Here is a 17987-nt window from a genome sequence, read left to right on the forward strand (position 1 = left end):
AAGTGAAAGGATAAGGGACCTAGAGGACAAATCCAGGAAATTCAATATGTATAATAAGAACTCTATAAAGAGAGAACAGAGCATACTAAAGAAAAACAAAAAGTAAAAAAGTTTCATGAGCCTAAGATCTGAACATTAAATGGAATAGGCTTTCCGAGAACAGGAAAAAATAAATATTAATAGCTACAGTTTATTGAGCCCTTAAGATAATTTTTTTTGTTTTGTTTTGAGCCAATAAGTTTGTGGTGATTTGTTACATTCACAATAGAAAACTAGTACAGAAATAGAAGATAAAATTGAGAAAAAACACAATTATGGTAGACTATGTAAAACATATCAATAAGTTTTCAAAGATCAAATAACAAGGAAATAGATAACATGGTAAATAGCTTATACAACAGGATGTTAAATGAACACTATTAAATCTCAGTGCCAGTTATGCCCAAGTTGAGTTACAAAATGACCATACAGGATTTAGAAGGAACAAAGATAAAGAAAACGAATGAATAATGTATTTTATTCCTTGTAGCCTCTCACCCACATGTAGTTAGTAAAAGGAAATTTTGAACACTCAAGAGGGGAATTTTTTTAAAAGTAAGTTGTCGATGTTCTACCTTTGCCCCCATGTACTTTGTCAGAGGAACAAATGTGGACAACACAAGAGGGAAAGATTTTCCGAATGTACTTTAAGAAACTATCTGAGCAGGCAAGAAAATCTCAGCAAAATATGGTATGTGAGGATGGGAAGGAGACTAAATTGACAAATGTGGAGAGCCATTCACCAACTTTGAAGAAGTTGGTAAGTAACTCTCTTAGTGGCAAACGACAAGAAGTACCTTCTTGATAAAGAGTCAGACTTAAGTGTTTGCCACAACCAGAGGAAATCGCTGGCACACAGGTGCCAATCAAATGAGGACTTTCTGGACCCTTTACTTCTTCTGCTCCCATCCCTCTTATTACCAGAGGAGCCAGACACAGCCTGGAAATTGGGTAGGAGAACCAAAATTCTAGCAGGGATGTTGGTATACAATAAAAGTGGCAAAAATAATGTTTTAATAACTGGGTAATTTTGTGAATAAAATAATTACTCTCTGCCTCATGGTGCACACCAATTTCCAAAGGACAACAGATTTAAATATACAAAGTGCAACCCAAAAACAAAACTAACTTGACAAACACGGGAAAATTCTTTCACAACTAGGAATAAATAGGAAGAGATCTTTCTACTTTGATCAAACTTCAGAAACCACATATAAAGCATTGATAATTCAACTACATAACATTAAAAAATCTGCATAAAAAACGTAAGTGAAGTCAAAAGATAAATAATAGGTTGTGAAAAAAGATTTGTAACTCACATTACAAATAAAAATATGTTCCATAATATCCGAATACTAACCACTCCCCCACTCTAATAATTAATGGACATAAAGAGATGGCTCATGGAAAATAAAATACAAATGATTCTTAAATATAAAGAAGCATACTCTATTTTACTGCTAAAAGGAGATGCAAATTAAAATGTACTGAGATGATATTTTTTTACCTACTGGTTCGGAAGCTTTTTTAAAAGTTTGACGATATACAGTGTTGGCAAGGCTATAGGGAAATACGTAGTCCCATTCCTTTTTAGTAAGAATTATAATTTATACAACCTCTTGGAAGACAATTTGGCAATATCTATCAAACTTACTGTATACCTTTTGATACAGCAATTACACTTCCTAGAATTTATCCTACAGGTATATTCACCATGTAAAAAATGATACATAATGTCTTTATTCATAGTTTATAATAAATGCTAAAAAGAGCTGGGGTGCAGTGGCTCATGCCTGTAATCCCAACACTTTGGAAGGCTGAGGTGGGAGGATCACTTGAGGCCAGGGGTTTATAAGACCAGCTTGGGCAACATTTCAAGACCCTACCTCTACCAATAATTTAAAAATTAGAGTGTGGTGCTACATACCTGTAATCCCAGCTACTAGGGAGGATAAGGTGGGAGGATCGCTTGAGCCCAGGAATTCAAGGCTTCAGTAAGCTATCATCACATTACTGTACTCTAGCCTGGGTAACAGAGTGAGACCCTGTCTCAAGAAATATTTCTTAATGCTAAAAGGAAAAAAAAAAACCACCCAGAATATCTGCCAAGAGGACACTGGTTAAACTAATTACAGTAAGTATATAAGTAAAATAAAACTGGAGAAAAGAGTAGAGAAGCTCCTTATGTATTAATATAGAAACATCTGGCTAGGTGCAGTGGCTCACACTTATAATCTCAGCACTTTGGGAGGCCGAGCTGGGCAGATCACCGGAGGTCAGGAGTTCAAGACCAGCCTGGCCAACATGGTGAAACCCTGTCTCTACTAAAAATTAAAAAAAAAAAAAAAAAAGAATTAGCTTGGTGTGGTGGTACACACTTGTAATCCCAGCTACTTGGGAGGCTGAGGTAGAAGGATTGCTTGAACCCGGGAGGCAGAGGTTGCAGGGAGCTGAGATCATGTTACTGCCCACCAGCCTGGGGGACAGAGCAAAACTCTATCTCAAAAAATAAAAAAGAAAAAGAAACATCTACAAGATACCCTAAAAGCACAGGCAACCAAAGCAAAAATGGACAAAGGAGATAACATCAAGTTAAAAAGCTGCAGTACAGCAAAGGAAACAATCAACAGAGTGAAGAGACAACACACAGAATGGGAGAAAATATCTGCAAACTACCCACCTGACAAGGGATTAAGAACCAGAAGATATAAGTAGCTATATCCAAACTCTATAGGAAAAACATCTAATAATGTTTCATTTGTTAGAAGACAATTTGGCAATATCTATCAAACTTAATGTATACCTTTTCATACAGCAATTACACTTCCTGGAATTTATCCTACAGATATGCTCACTATGTAAAAAATGATTATACATAAAGTCTTTATTCATTGTTTATAATAAATGCTAAAAAGAGCTGGGGTGCAACTCTACCATGAGATATCATCTCATCCCAGTTAAAATGGCTTATATCCAAAAGACAGGCAATAACAAATGCTGGTAAGTAAGCAGAAAGAGAATCCTCCTGTTAGAGGGGAATATAAATTAGTACAACCACTATGGAGGACAGTTTGAAGGTTCCTCAAAAAACTAAAAATAGAGCTACCATATGATCCAGTAATCCCACTGCTGGGTATACACTCAAAAGAAAGGAAATCAGTATATTGAAGAGATAACTGCACTCCCGTGTTTGTTGCAGCACTGTTCACAATAGCCAAGGATAAATGGATAAAGAAAATGTGGTACATATACGCAACGGAGTACTATTCATAAAGAAGAATGAGATCCTGTCATTACAACAACGTGGATGGAACTGGAGATCATTATGTTAAGTGAATAAGCCAGGCACAGAAAGACTAATGTCTCATGTTCTCCCTTATTTTGTTGGATCTAAAAATCAAAACAATTGAACTCATGGACATAGAGAGTAGAAGGATGGTAGTGTGGGGTTGGAGGTACATGGGGATGGTTAATGGGTACAAAAAAATAATTTAAAAGAATGAATAAAACCTACTATTGGATAGCACAACAGGGTAACTATGATTAGTAAAACTTAATTGTACATTTTTAAATAACCAAGTGCTTGAAGTGATGGATACCCTATTCTCCATGCTGTGATTATTATACATTACATGTCTGTATCAAAACATCTCATGTACTACATAAACATATACATCTACTATGTACCCACAAAAATTAAATTAAAAAAGAAACATCAAGGCCAGGTGTGGTGACTCATGCCTATAATCCCAGCACTTTGGGAGGCCAAGGTGGGCAGATCAGTTGAAGTCAGGAGTTTGAAACAGCCTGGCCAACATGGTGAAACCCCGTCTCTACTAAAAATACAAAACAATTAGCCAGGCATGGGGGCATGTACCTGTAATCCCAGCTACTTGGGAGGCTGAAGCAGGAGAATCGCTTGAACCTGGGAGGCAGAGATTGCAATGAGCCGAGATCTCACCACTGCGCTCCAGCCTGGGCAACACAGAAAGACTCCATCTCAAAAAAAAAAAAAAAAAAAAAAAAAAATCTACAAGAAATAATAAGTAAAAGCAAACTGAAAAACATTATATTGAAGTTGCTTTGTTAGAAGAGGGAGAATCATATATCTTAATATTTGCAAGTATTTGCTTATAAATCTTTGAAATGATACATGAGAATTATGAAAAGTGGTTAGGAAGAAGGAAGGTTGTGAACAAGATGGGAAATAAGCTTTTTTCACTGTACAACATATTTTTACATAAATTTTAGGTTTTGGTCCATGCAAAAAGTTACTCATTACAAAAATATAAAAATAGGTTAAAATATAAATTACTGAGAAGCCTAATATAGATTTTTTTAAAGTAGAATATATGATATAGTTAAAATAGATACTTTGGAAAGAGTTAATTAGTATGACAGAGTTTTTAAAGAACAATAAATTATATAAAACTGCTAATACTGATCTAGAATAAAGAATTAAAGATGAAGTATGTGAAATTATGAGTAAAAAATATGTATATAACCACATGTCTCTCAGGCTGCTATGGCAAAATACCTTAGACTGGGTAATTTATAAATAACAAAGATTTATTGTTCACAGTTCTAGAGGCTGAAAAGTCCAAGATCAAGGCACCAGCAGATTCGGTGCCTGATGAAGGCTTGCTGTCTTCTTCTAAGGTGGTACCTTGTGGCCTTCTTTTCACACGAGGGAAAGTGGAAGGGCAAAAGGGACAAATTTGCTTTTTCAATTCCTTTTATAAGGACACTAATCACATCCATGAGGGCAGAACCCTTAATACCATTACCTTGGGGGTAAAATTCCAACATGAACTCTAGAGGGATACATACATTCAAACCATAACACCATATATACAGAGGAGTTTTAAAATTATAAGAAAATATAAAAAGCAGTTATATAGCCATAAATATGAATTTCTCTTCCCAGAAAGGAAGTTTTTCTAGGAAAATATAAATGAACAAAACCAACTGAAGAAGAGTACTAAATCCAGAATAGAACAATAACTATAGAAGAAATTCAATGAGATGTCAATGAATGACCCCCATAGAAAAGTGTGTGAGTGGAATCTATGGGTGATTTCTTCTCAACCTTTAAGAAATAAATAATTCCAGGGGCATTCTAACAGTCTTATAGCAGAAAAGAGAGATGCTTCCTAATTTGTTTCATACACTTAATACTATATCATGATATGCTTTCCCAGTGAACAAACTGAGTCAGCACTGGTGGCAAGCATGTTAGTTCCTTTCTCCTGGCAATAATTTTATCAACTGCATTCTTGGGTTGAATAAACATCTATACATTTCAACACAATTGTGGTTCCCTTCACCAACACTATATTTGTGACATTATATTCACTAGAAACTTCTGTTTGTAGAAAAAGTCACAAGAGGAATTCCAAGAAGCACAGGCTTTCTTCATGCATTATAATTTTATCTCCATTAAAATGAGTTTTTCTGAGCACACAGAATGACAATGAGATTGTCCTCTCTTTCGCACCATGAAAGACTTGAGTTTCATTTTAGGGCTAGATTATTTTTTTAAATTATAAAATGGTATAACTAAGACATCTCTACTTTTAATTAATCCAAATAAACAAAGGTTGCAAAATAAATTTTAATAATACAGTCCTTGAGGTACATTAGTATATTTGTTAATTTTTATTCTCCAGGTTTACCTTAAAAACATTGATTTCAAATATATATGGCATAACTATAAAATCATAAGTATAATTCATTCCATTAAGAATAAAACCATAGGGAAAATGATATCTATTATTTCTACTGAGAATGGAAACCAAACAAAATAATGCATCATAAGAGCATATTTATATATGCTAGAAATACAGTTAAACTCTGTAATATGAATAAGTTATGTACATTTCCAAAGTGTCAGCCAAATTCTAGACAAGTAATTTCTTGGTGATGATGTTGAATGAATGTAAAGAGACAAAATTCTGTTCATAATTATTTTGCACTTTCTTACTTGACATTATATAATTTGTAATATGGAGAAAGATTGTGGATTCCTTTTTGCAAGCCAAGAGTTACAGATGATTTTCATGCATTATGGTTCAAAGAAATAAGCTCTCTCAACAGTCATCAAAATTTTGCAATTTACAAATTCTGGAAACACAGCAAACAAAGAGAAAGTAGAGGGCATGTAAAATGTAGATACTTCCCTGAACCACCTAGATCTCATTCTTGTTCAGTGTTCTTTGTTCCAATTTCATCATGTTTTCTTTTTCTTGGGAACTTACAGACCCTATAATTCTTACTCTCCTAGTTCAATCTAATTTATCAGCCTTATCTCCCATTATAATCCACACAAATTTTTCTTCAGACAAAATCGTCTTACTTTTTCCATTCAAATATACTCCACTTATTCCAAACTCCACATTATTGCCTTGTTGATTCCTCGTATCCATAATTTGTTCACATTAACTTTCAAAATCTTACCAATTTTAGTGCTATCTGATATCTTACCAACTGCAAGGTGTTCATAAGAACCTCGTGTCCAATTTTTAATTCATGTATATATTTTATATTTTGACACATGCATAAAATTAAGCATTTATACCTTTAGTTTGCCCTCTACATATTTTATATTTGTTAGACCCTTCTCTTGAAAACAGCAGAAGCTTATTGAGGACAGTAGCCTTTGCAAATATACTTTTGTATTCATCACAGTATCTAATATACTAGTTCTCAAAAGTGTGGTTTCTAGAACCATGGCAGCAGCATCACCTGGTGTTATAGACTGAATTGTGTTTTCCAGAAATCCATATATTGAAGCTCTAACCTCCAATGTGACTGTATTTGGAGACAGTACTTTAAGGAGGTATTTAAGGTTAAATGAGGTCAAAAGAGTGAGGCCCTAATCTGATAGGGATAGGGCTGGTGTCCTCATAAGATGAAGAATAGATACCATAGAGATCTCTCTCTCACTCACGCTCTCTCTCTCTTTCTCCATGCACAAAGAATAGGTCACTTGAGCACACATGGAGGTGGCAGCCTGCTACAAGCCAAGAGAAGAGGTCTTAGAATAAAACCCACCCTGCCAGCATCTTGACCTTAGACTTCCCAGTCTCCAGAATTGTGATAAATTTCTGTTGTTTAAGCCACCCAAGACTGTGGCATTTTGTAATGCCAGCCTAATACACCTGAAAATATGTTAGAATGCAAAGTGTTGGGCCCCACCCCAGACCTACTGTATCAGAAGCTGTGGCATTAAAGCTCATCTGTGTGGTAACAAGCCTACCCTCAGACTCAAGTAAGGAAAAGTTTGAGAACCACTGGCCTAACACGTTGCTGGGTACATTAGTATATATTGAGGAATTTAAAGAATGCCTTTGATTAGTTGATTTAAAATGTGTGTTCTCTATATAGGTTTGAATTGTGAAAACTGGTACTATAAATTCCTAAGCCAATTTAACAAGGCAAGTTCATTACATTTTAGCAACTATAAACTACACACCTGGTTTTGAATACTCCTGAATTTTACCATTAAATCCTCATTTGGAAATCGAAAACTATCTCGTTCAAACTAGGCTTCAGTTTTTTCATTGCTCATTTGTCCCTCCTGTTGTTATTCTTCATTTCTTTTCTATGTTTTTCTAGTATAGAAATGTCTGCAAGAGATTAGGATAATTCATTTCCCAAATAAATAGCTTCTGACTTTAGTCTTCACATCCAATATTTAAAGAGCTTGAAGACTTTTTAGAAAGTCCACATAATATGAAGAAAAGGTTTCAATGGAAGTCAAAATGAGTTAGTGAGAATATCTGAACCCTATTAATAGTGGCACTTTTGTTCTGAGGAGTTAGTAATATGAGAAATTGAAGAATGCCATTAGAGTTACTGACTTGAAACATATCCAGCATTACTTTGTTAAAGTGTTCTGTACTGCAGAAAGAATATATTTTTTAATAGCAAGACACTTTGCCATCTTCACTGCATAAATGACTTTAAATGTTATGGAAAAGACAGCAGGTAAATATGTACCATTATATACACTTAAAAAAATATATGTATTTTGGCCTTTTTTAAGCGATATCTTCTCTTAATTAAAGAATACAAAAGTTGTATTTTCATAATTTGTCATTGTATGAAGGGAATTTAAGTAAAATGCAGTCCTCCCAAACATTTAAAGATTTGTAATTAAAGAGCTGTCTGCTGAACAATTTTTATTCATGATGCAAGTCATTCACCTTCAAATGCCTTTTAACATGATAGATTGGAGTGGGGGAGAGTATGAACCAAATATAAAAAGATACTAAATACCTGCACCAACTCATAGTTTGAAAGCCCATGTATAACTTTGAAAAAAATCATGACACAATGTCCATGAAACCTGGAAGATTTCCAAACGTGAAGGTTTCCTTTTATACTTTAAAACACGATTGAAACATTTTCTACTGTAGTGTGACCTCAACTCTAATTAAGATGAACTCACCAGATTTCAATAGATTGTGACTCTTTATATCCTCTGACAGGTAGCATGAGTCTTGGCACATAGCTGTTGATAAATATTTATGGAATGGGTTTGATTTAATACAGGCATAAAGAAAGTCCAGTAAAGAATCCCCATAATTTCGTTGAGGAACACTTGTTTCCTAGACTTATATAAACTATCATTTATTGAGAAAGTACACATTTTGTAATTAAAAAATGAATTTCAGAAGAATTTCATTACAAAAAACTTGACATGGTTTGTTGAATTCTCAAAACATTCGCCCTATGTTATGCTCCTCACTGTGCTATCAATGGTGAATCAAAAATTCAAAGTTATAATACCTGCTAGTATGTGTGTGTGTATTCCTTAAGTAGGCCATTGTGTCTAATTTTGTCTTATGAGTTGAAAGGTAGGAGTGAATCTGAATGATTCTAATGATGATTTTCCTGTGAATGACAATGCATTTGAAATCATTTTCTGGAATTAATTATTTTCAGGCTGATACATTTAAAAAATGTATTTGAAGGAAGACTGCCTTTCCTAACTTTGGATATGAACTTTTTTCACTTTTGTAGAAAAGTTTTTATTTAGATCTTTCAAAGCTGCATTTATATCGATTGTAGATTTATTTTGGCAATACTGTATTTTCTCTTTTATGACTCATTTGAAGTTTTTGATTGTCTTGTGATACTTGAATTTAAAAACTGTAAGCTTTCCTTTAAGCAATAACATTAACTACCAAAAACTTTAAAAATTCTTACATATGATCAGAATTTTATAATAAAGTCTTCTGTGAAACAAATCAGTTAAAAGGGGGTCCCAAGGCTGGGTGTATGTTTGTGTAGAGAGGTAGTACAAATACAAAAACCATCTCCTGATCATTTCTATTATTCAAGTGTGTTCTTACAGAAGAGGTAAAAATTGTGCAAAATCACAAGAGAAGATTGGAGTGAGACAGAAATATAGACAAGAGAGTTATAACAGGCACTCTGAAGACTGACAAAGGCATGGCCATCAAGTTAACTACAATCCACTTGTCTCATCTGACACTGGATCCTTTTAATCTCCACTGTTTTTCCTTACCAGCCATCAAGACTCAGTGGAGAGAGTAATAAAGGCACCAGATCCTGCTCCAGCAGCTTTTACAGTTAATATTATCTTATTCCCTCCTCCCCATTCATTCTACTCTACCCCAAGAGATTATAATATCTGGGAAAATAAATGTTTCTTCACTGGAGAAGTTAGGAGATTCTCCGAAGCAAAGCAACAAAGTTACACTGGGGAGAGGTTATTATCGAGAAAGGTCTCCAGACACACTTTTTTAAAACCCTGTAATTTTCATGATATGGTATTTACTTAATAGACTTTATGCCAAAAAAAAGTATGTTTGCGTGAGGTTGAATATGAGATAAAACAAGTTTAGGAAACACTAGATTAAAAAAATTGAGGAGATTTCATGACAATTGAATTTTTAAGTGCTAAATTACACTGAGAAGTGTCAGTAGAGGGGTAAACCACTCTTTTTCTTTTTTCCTTTTTTTCTTTTTTTTAAGCAACAGAAACTTATTGTTTCACAGTCTGGAGGCCAAGATCAAGATGTCACCAGGACTGGCTTCTTCTGGAGACTGTCAAGAATCTGTTCCATGTCTCTCGTCTAGCTTCTGGTGGTTTGCTGGAAATATTTGCTGTTCTTTGGCTTGTAGAAACATCACCCCAACTCTGCCTTTAACCTCACATGGCATAGTCCTTGTATGCATGTCTTTCTTCAAACTTATCCCTTTTTGTAAGGACACAGTCACATTGGATTGGGACCCATTTTAATAGGCCTTGGAACTCTTTTTTAAAATATGCTTTTTATGTGTGTGCTTTTTCCCTACTAAAGCATCTCTTCATGTACAAATTGCTCAAAAGTATAACATAACAGGAAAGTCTGGTGTCATGCAAAACACTGCAATATCACTTTCAAATCTATCACAGTATTATGGCTTAGAGAAAAGGGCATGGATTTTGGAGTGAAAATCAGGTTTGAAACTGAAGCCTTTCAGAGGATAATCTTATGTAATTTTGGAATTGCTTAATGTCTTTGAGTCTGATTATTAGTTTATAAGGGTAAAAAAGTTAAGATATAAAAGTACATTTTGCAGTTTTAGAGTATTGTGTTCTATATATGCCAATTAAGAATTTTGTAATATTCTCTACTGATTCTTTTTTTTTGCTTATTCTATTGATTACAGAGAGAGATGTGTTAAAATATTCTATTGTTATTACAAGCTTGTCTATTTCACCTCAATTTCATCCTATATTAAAAGATTCAAGGCTGTAGTTTAGGCTTTGGAAAATTTGATTTACATTTGTTTTCCTTATTCCTAGAGCATACTAATTCAGGGGCTTCCACCTTGGCAGGCACTGGACTCCAGTGTTTCTCTCTCTAGCACTATGAGACTGCCTAAATATCTACTTGGCATTATAGCCCCTTAGCAGCTGATTTTTTTTTCTAGGATTCTTGGCCTTTTACTTCATTCATTTTTCAAGGGAAAATTGAGTGCAGGTGTTGGGTTCTTTAATATTATCAAATTCTAAGGTTTTGGCATCTGAAGTATAGGCTGCCTTTGTAGCTCTGAGCTCCAATGTTTGCCTCTCCATCCTCATGAGACTGTTGCAAATTCTAGACTACTACTTTTGGTTGGGCCTCTAGATCTAATGAATATAAGCAAATGCCTTTAGAGGAAACATGTCACCAAATGCATCTCCAGGCTCATTTCATGCCCCTGCTTTCTAGATCTTGGTCCCTATTGTTCTGTCTGTCATGGTTGCTCTTTGATGGCTTCATAAAATTATTTTGTATATTTTATTTAGACTGTATAATTTGTCTCTGTAGGAGGCTTAGCCTGATACAGGCTACTTTTTTCACAGTCAGCAACAGAAATTCCTGCCACTAGGGTGTTTTAAAATCATATATATTACACAACTATTATAATTTCTTAAATCCTTAGTACCAGATTTCGCTCCTGCCCCCTCAAAGATTGTGCTCTTGAAAAAAGTTTCCAAGATTGTCAACTGTTTTCTCGATTGTTCTCTAAGCCTTCCTTTTAGATGAAAAAATACCAAAAAATGTATTCCTCATATTCCAAATCAAGATTCAATTGCTAGAAATGCTTTTCTTTTAAATTTATATATAGAATGTAAATAAGGTTTATGTTAAACATTTCCAGGAGGTATTCTAGTGTCTTCAAAATGCATCATAAATTTTAAGAAATTGATGAAATTCTTACCTAGAAATCACGTATTTAAAATAAAACGCATAAAATTTATTTGGAAGAGTACAACAGTAATGGGTGGTTGCAGGTACCTCTGGGAAGGGAGACTGGAGCAATGAAGGTTGGTCGTGGGAAGGTGTTTTATTTTAGGATAGTATTCAACAGCATGTAACAGAAGGTGACCATGGTGTCTTAACCAAATTTTGAGTTTATTTATTGATTTTCACAAAAAATCAATGAATGGGCAAGCAAGTCAATGCACCTGTTCAAGAAACTGAGATGGTGTTTTCCTCCCTGCCTTACATTCCTGCTTTCGGTTTTATTAAGGTTTAATTGATAAATAAAATTATATATATTTATAGTATAAAATGTGATGTTTATACACACACATTGTGAAATGAATAAATCAAGCAAATTTACATATTTATCACCTTACATACTTATCATTTTTCTATGATGAGAACATTTAGGATCTACTGTTGGCTAATATACAATACATTATTATTAACTGTAGTCGCCATGCTATCAACAGATCTCTAGAACTTATTTCTGCTATCTGACTGAAATTTTGTATCCTAGGTCAACATCTTCCCATTCCCCAGTCCCAGCCCCTGGCAATCAGATGTGCAGTTTTTAGTGGTTAGTACTGCAATGATGGTGGCTCGACCCCTAAGAATTTAGTCTACATTCCAGGCAGCAAGAACATGAGGAAAGGTGAAAGGCAAATTTGCATGCTACCTGACACTCTTCATTTTTATCAGGAAAATAATTTTAGGGAACCCCCGCCTAGGAACTTCAGCTTCTGTCTTGATAGCCCAAGGTAAGGCACAAAGCCACCTTTAACTGCAAAGGAATGTGTAGAAGCATGCATTCTTAAAGGGGCACATAACTATCCTGAACAAAAAAGTTTATCTTCATAAAATTGTGAGGGCTGGTGTTATACAAGAAACTAGCATTGTGTGTCTAGTTATTTTTCACAACATATATTTATATACTGTTTGGTTTTTTTAAGTGTGCTGTCATTTAAAGCCAATTATATTTTAAGCATAGATATAAATAGCAACATGAAATATTACTGTAGTTATTCTGTGTGTGTGTGTGTGTTTGTGTGTATCAAGGTCCTAGTTTAATAAAAGTAAATAAAGTCAGGTGCAGTTCCAAGATGGCCGAATAGGAACAGCTCCAGTCTACAGCTCCCAGTGTGAGCAATGCAGAAGACGGGTGATTTCTGCATTTCCAACTGAGGTACAGGGTTCATGTCACTGGGGCTTGTTGGACAGTGGGTGCAGCCCACAGAGTGTGAGCCGAAGCACGGCAGGGCATCGCCTCACCCAGGAAGCACAAGGGGTCATGGGATTCCCTGTCCTAGCCAAGGGAAGCCATGACAGATGGTAGCTGGAAAATCAGGACACTCCCACCCTAATATCGCACTTTTCCAACAGTCTTAGCAAACGGCACACCAGGAGATTACATCTGATTGGTGTATCTGAAAGTGACGGGGAGAATGGAATGAAGCTGGAAAACACTCTGCAGGATATTATCCAGGAGAACTTCCCCAACCCAGCAAGGCAGGCCAACATTCAACTTCAGGAAATACGGAGAATGCCACAAAGATACTCCTCGAGAAGAGCAACTCCAAGACACCTAATTGTCAGATTCACCAAAGTTGAAATGAAGGAAAAAATGTTAAGGGCAGCCAGAGAGAAAGGTCGGGTTACCCACAACAGGAAGCCCATCAGACTAGCAGCAGATCTCTCAGCAGAAACTCTACAAGCCACAAGAGAGTGGGGGTGAATATTCAACATTCTTAAAGAATTTTCAACCCAGAATTTCATATCCAGCCAAACGAAGCTTCATCAGTGAAGGAGAAATAAAATCCTTTACAGGCAAGCAAGTACTGAGAGATTTTGTCACCACCAGGCCTGCCCTACAAGAGCTCTTGAAGGAAGCACTAAACATGGAAAGGAACAACTGGTACCAGTCAATGCAAAAACATGCCAAAATGTAAAGACCATCGATGCTAGGAAGAAACTGCATCAACTAATGAGCAAAATAACCAGCTAACATCATAATGACAGGATCACAATCACCCACAACAATATTAACCTTAAATGTAAATGGGCTAAATGCTCCAATTAAAAGACACAGACTGGCAAATTGGATAAAGAGTCAAGACCCATCAGTCTGCTGTATTCAGGAGACCCATCTCATGTGCAGAGAAACACATAGACTCAAAATAAAGGGATGGAGGAAGATCTACCAAGCAAATGGAAAACAAAAAAAGGCAGGGGTTGCAATCCTAGTCTCTGATAAAACAGACTTTAAACCAACAAAGATCAAAAGAGACAAAGAAGGCCATTACAGGGATCAATTCAACAAGAGGAGCTAACCATCCTAAATATATATGCACCCAATACAGGAGCACCCAGATTCATAAAGCAAGTCCTTAGAGACTTACAAAGAGACTTAGATTCCCATACAATAATAATGGGAGACTTTAACATCCCACTGTCAACATTAGACAGATCAACAAGACAGAAAGTTAACAAGGATATCCAGGAATTGAACTCAGCTCTGCACCAAGCAGACCTAATAGACGTCTACAAAACTCTCCACCCCAAATCAACAGAATATACATTCTTCTCAGCACCACATCACACTTATTCCAAAGTTGACCACATAGTTGGAAGTAAAGCACTCCTCAGCAAATGCAAAAGAACAGAAAATAACAAACTGTCTCTCAGACCACAGTGCAATCAAACTAGAACTCAGGATTAAGACACTGACTCAAAACCACTCAACTACATGGAAACTGAACAACCTGCTCCTGAATGACTACTGGGTACATAACGAAATGAAGGCAGAAATAAAAATGTTATTTGAAACCAATGAGAACAAAGTCACAACATACCAGAATCTCTGGGACACATTTAAAGCAGTGTATAGAGGGAAATTTATAGCACTAAATGCCCACAAGAGAAAGCTGGAAAGATCTAAAATTGACACCCTAACATCACAATTAAAAGAACTAGAGAAGCAAGAGCAAACACATTCAAAAGCTAGCAGAAGGCAAGAAATAATTAAGGTCAGAGCAGAACTGAAGGAGATAGAGACACAAAAAACCCTTCAAAAAAATCAATGAATCCAGGAGCTGGTTTTTTGAAAAGATCAACAAAATTGATAGACCGCTAGCAAGACTAATAAAGAAGAAAAGAGAGAAGAATCAAATAGACACAATAAAAAATGATAAAGGGGATATTACCACCAATCCCACAGAAATAAAAACTACTATCAGAGACTACTATAAACACCTCTATACGAATAAACTAGAAAATCTAGAAGAAATGCATAAATTCCTGGACACATACACCCTCCCAAGACTAAACTAGGAAGAAGTTGAATCCCTGAAGAGACCAATATCAGGCTCTGAAATTCCGGCAATAATTAATAGCCTACCAACCAAGAAAAGCCCAGGACCAGATTGATTCACAGCCGAATTCTACTAGAGGTACAAGGAGGAGCTGGTACCATTCCTCCTGAAACTATTTCAAACAATAGAGAAAGAGGGAATCCTCCCTAACTCATTTTATGAGGCCAGCATCATCCTGATACCAAAGCTTAGCAGAGACACAACAAAAAAAGAGAATTTTAGACCAATATCGCTGAAGAACATCCATGCAAAAATCCTCAATAAAATACTGGCAAACAGAATCCAGCAGCACATCAAAAAGCTTATCCACCATGATAAGTGGGCTTCATCCTTGGGATGCAAGGCTCGTTCAACATATGCAAATCAATAAACTTAATCCACCATATAAACAGAACCAAAGACAAAACCACATGATTCTCTCAATAGATGCAGAAAAGACCTTTGACAAAATTCAACAGCCCTTCATGCTAAAAACTCTCATTAGGTATTGATGGAATAAGAATGTATATCAAAATAATAAGAGCTATTTATGACAAACCCACAGCTAATATCATACTGAATGGGCAAAAACTGGAAGCATTCCCTTTGAAAATGGGCACAAGACAGGGATGCCCTCTCTCACTACTCCTATACAACACAGTGTTGGAAGTTCTGGCCAGGGCAATCAGGCAAAAGAAATAAAGCGTATTCAATTAGGATAAGAAGAAGTCAAATTGTCCCTGTTTGCAGATGACATGATTGTATATTTAGAAAACACCATTGTCTCAGCCCAAAATCTCCCTAAGCTGATGAGCAACTTCAGCAAAGTCTCAGGATACAAAATCAATGTGCAAAAATCACAAGCATTTTCATACACCAGTAACAGACAGAGAGCCAAATCATGAGTGAACTCCCATTCACAATTGCTTCAAAGAGAATAAAATACCTAGGAATCTAACTTATAAGGGATGTAAAGGACCTCTTCAAGGAGAACTACAAACCACTGCTCAGTGAAATCAAAGAGGACACAAACAAAGGGAAGAACATTCCATGCTCATGGATAGGAAGAATCAATATTGTGAAAACGGCCATACTGCCCAAGGTAATTTATAGATTCAATGCCATCCCCATCAAGCTACCAATGACTTTCTTCACAGAATTCGGAAAAACTGCTTTAAAGTTCATATGGAACCAAAGAAGAGCCCACATTGCCAAGACAATCCTAAGCCAAAAGAATAAAGCTGGAGGCATCACGCTACCTGACTTCAAACTATACTACAAGGCTACAGTAACCAAAACAGCACGGCATTGGTACCAAAACAGAGATATAGACCAATGGAACAGAACAGAGCCCTCAGAAATAATACCACACATCTACAACCATCTGATCTTTGACAACCCTGACAGAAACAAGAAACGGGGAAAGGATTCCCTATTTAATAAACGGTGCTGGGAAAATTGGCTAGCCATATGTAGAAAGCTGAAACTGGATCCCTTCCTTACACCTTATACAAAAATTAATTCAAGATGGATTAAATGCTTAAATGTTAGACCTAAAATCATAGAAACCCTAGAAGAAAGCCTAGGCAATACCATTCAGGACATAGTCATGAGCAAGGACTTCACGTCTAAAACACCAAAAGCAATGGCAACAAAAACCAAAATTGACAAATGGGATCTAATCAAACTAAAGAGCTTCTGGACAGCAAAAGAAACTACCATCAGAGTGAACAGGCATCCTACAGAATGGGAGAAAATTTTTGCAATCTACCCATCTGACAAAGGGCTAATATCCAGAATCTACAAAAACTTAAACAAACTTACAAGAAAAAAAACAAATTACCCCATCAAAAAGTGGGCAAAGGAGATGAACAGATACATCTCAAAAGAAGACATTTATGCAGCCAACAGACACATGAAAAAATGCTCATCATCACTCGCCATCAGATAAATGCAAATCAAAACCACAATGAGATACCATCTCATGCCAGTTAGAATGGCGATCATTAAAAAGTCAGGAAACAACAGGTGCTGGAGAGGATGTGGAGAAATAGGAACACTTTTACACTGTTGGTGGGACTGTAAACTGGTTCAACCATTGTGGAAGAGAGTGTGGCATTTCCTCAAGGATCTAGAACTAGAAATACCATTTGACCCAGCCATCCCATTACTGAGTATGGCCGTTTTCACAATATTGATACCCAAAGGATTATAAATCATGCTGCTATAAAGACACATGCACACTTCTGTTTATTGTGGCACTATTCACAATAGCAAAGACTTGGAACCAACCCAAATATCCATCAATGATAGACTGGGCTAAGAAAATGTGGTGCATATACACCATGGAATACTATGCAGCCATAAAAAAGGATGAGTTCATGTCCTTTGTAGGGACATGGATGAAGCTGGAAACCATCATTCTCAGTAAACTATTGCAAGGACAAAAAAACAAACACTGCATGTTCTCACTCACAGGTGGGAATTGAACAATGAGATCACTTGGACACAGGAAGGGGAACATCACACACTGTGGCCTGTTGTCGGGGTGGGGGGAGGGGGGAGGGATAGCATTAGGAGATATACCTAATGTAAATGATGAATTAATGGGTGCAGCACACCAACATGGTACATATATACATATGTAACAAACCTGCATGTTGTGCACATGTACCCTAGAACTGAAAGTATAATAAAAAAAGTAAATAAAGTCATCTTTGACTTTGTACATATATGCCTTGTTTTCCAGCTTTCGAAAATAACAAATATGTGTAGTGTATATTTTAGTAATATGTATAACTATAAATGTTGTAAAGACTAAATAAATCTA

The sequence above is a fragment of the Rhinopithecus roxellana genome, chromosome 7 (assembly GCF_007565055.1).
Source record: "Rhinopithecus roxellana isolate Shanxi Qingling chromosome 7, ASM756505v1, whole genome shotgun sequence".
Lineage (NCBI taxonomy): Eukaryota > Metazoa > Chordata > Mammalia > Primates > Cercopithecidae > Rhinopithecus > Rhinopithecus roxellana.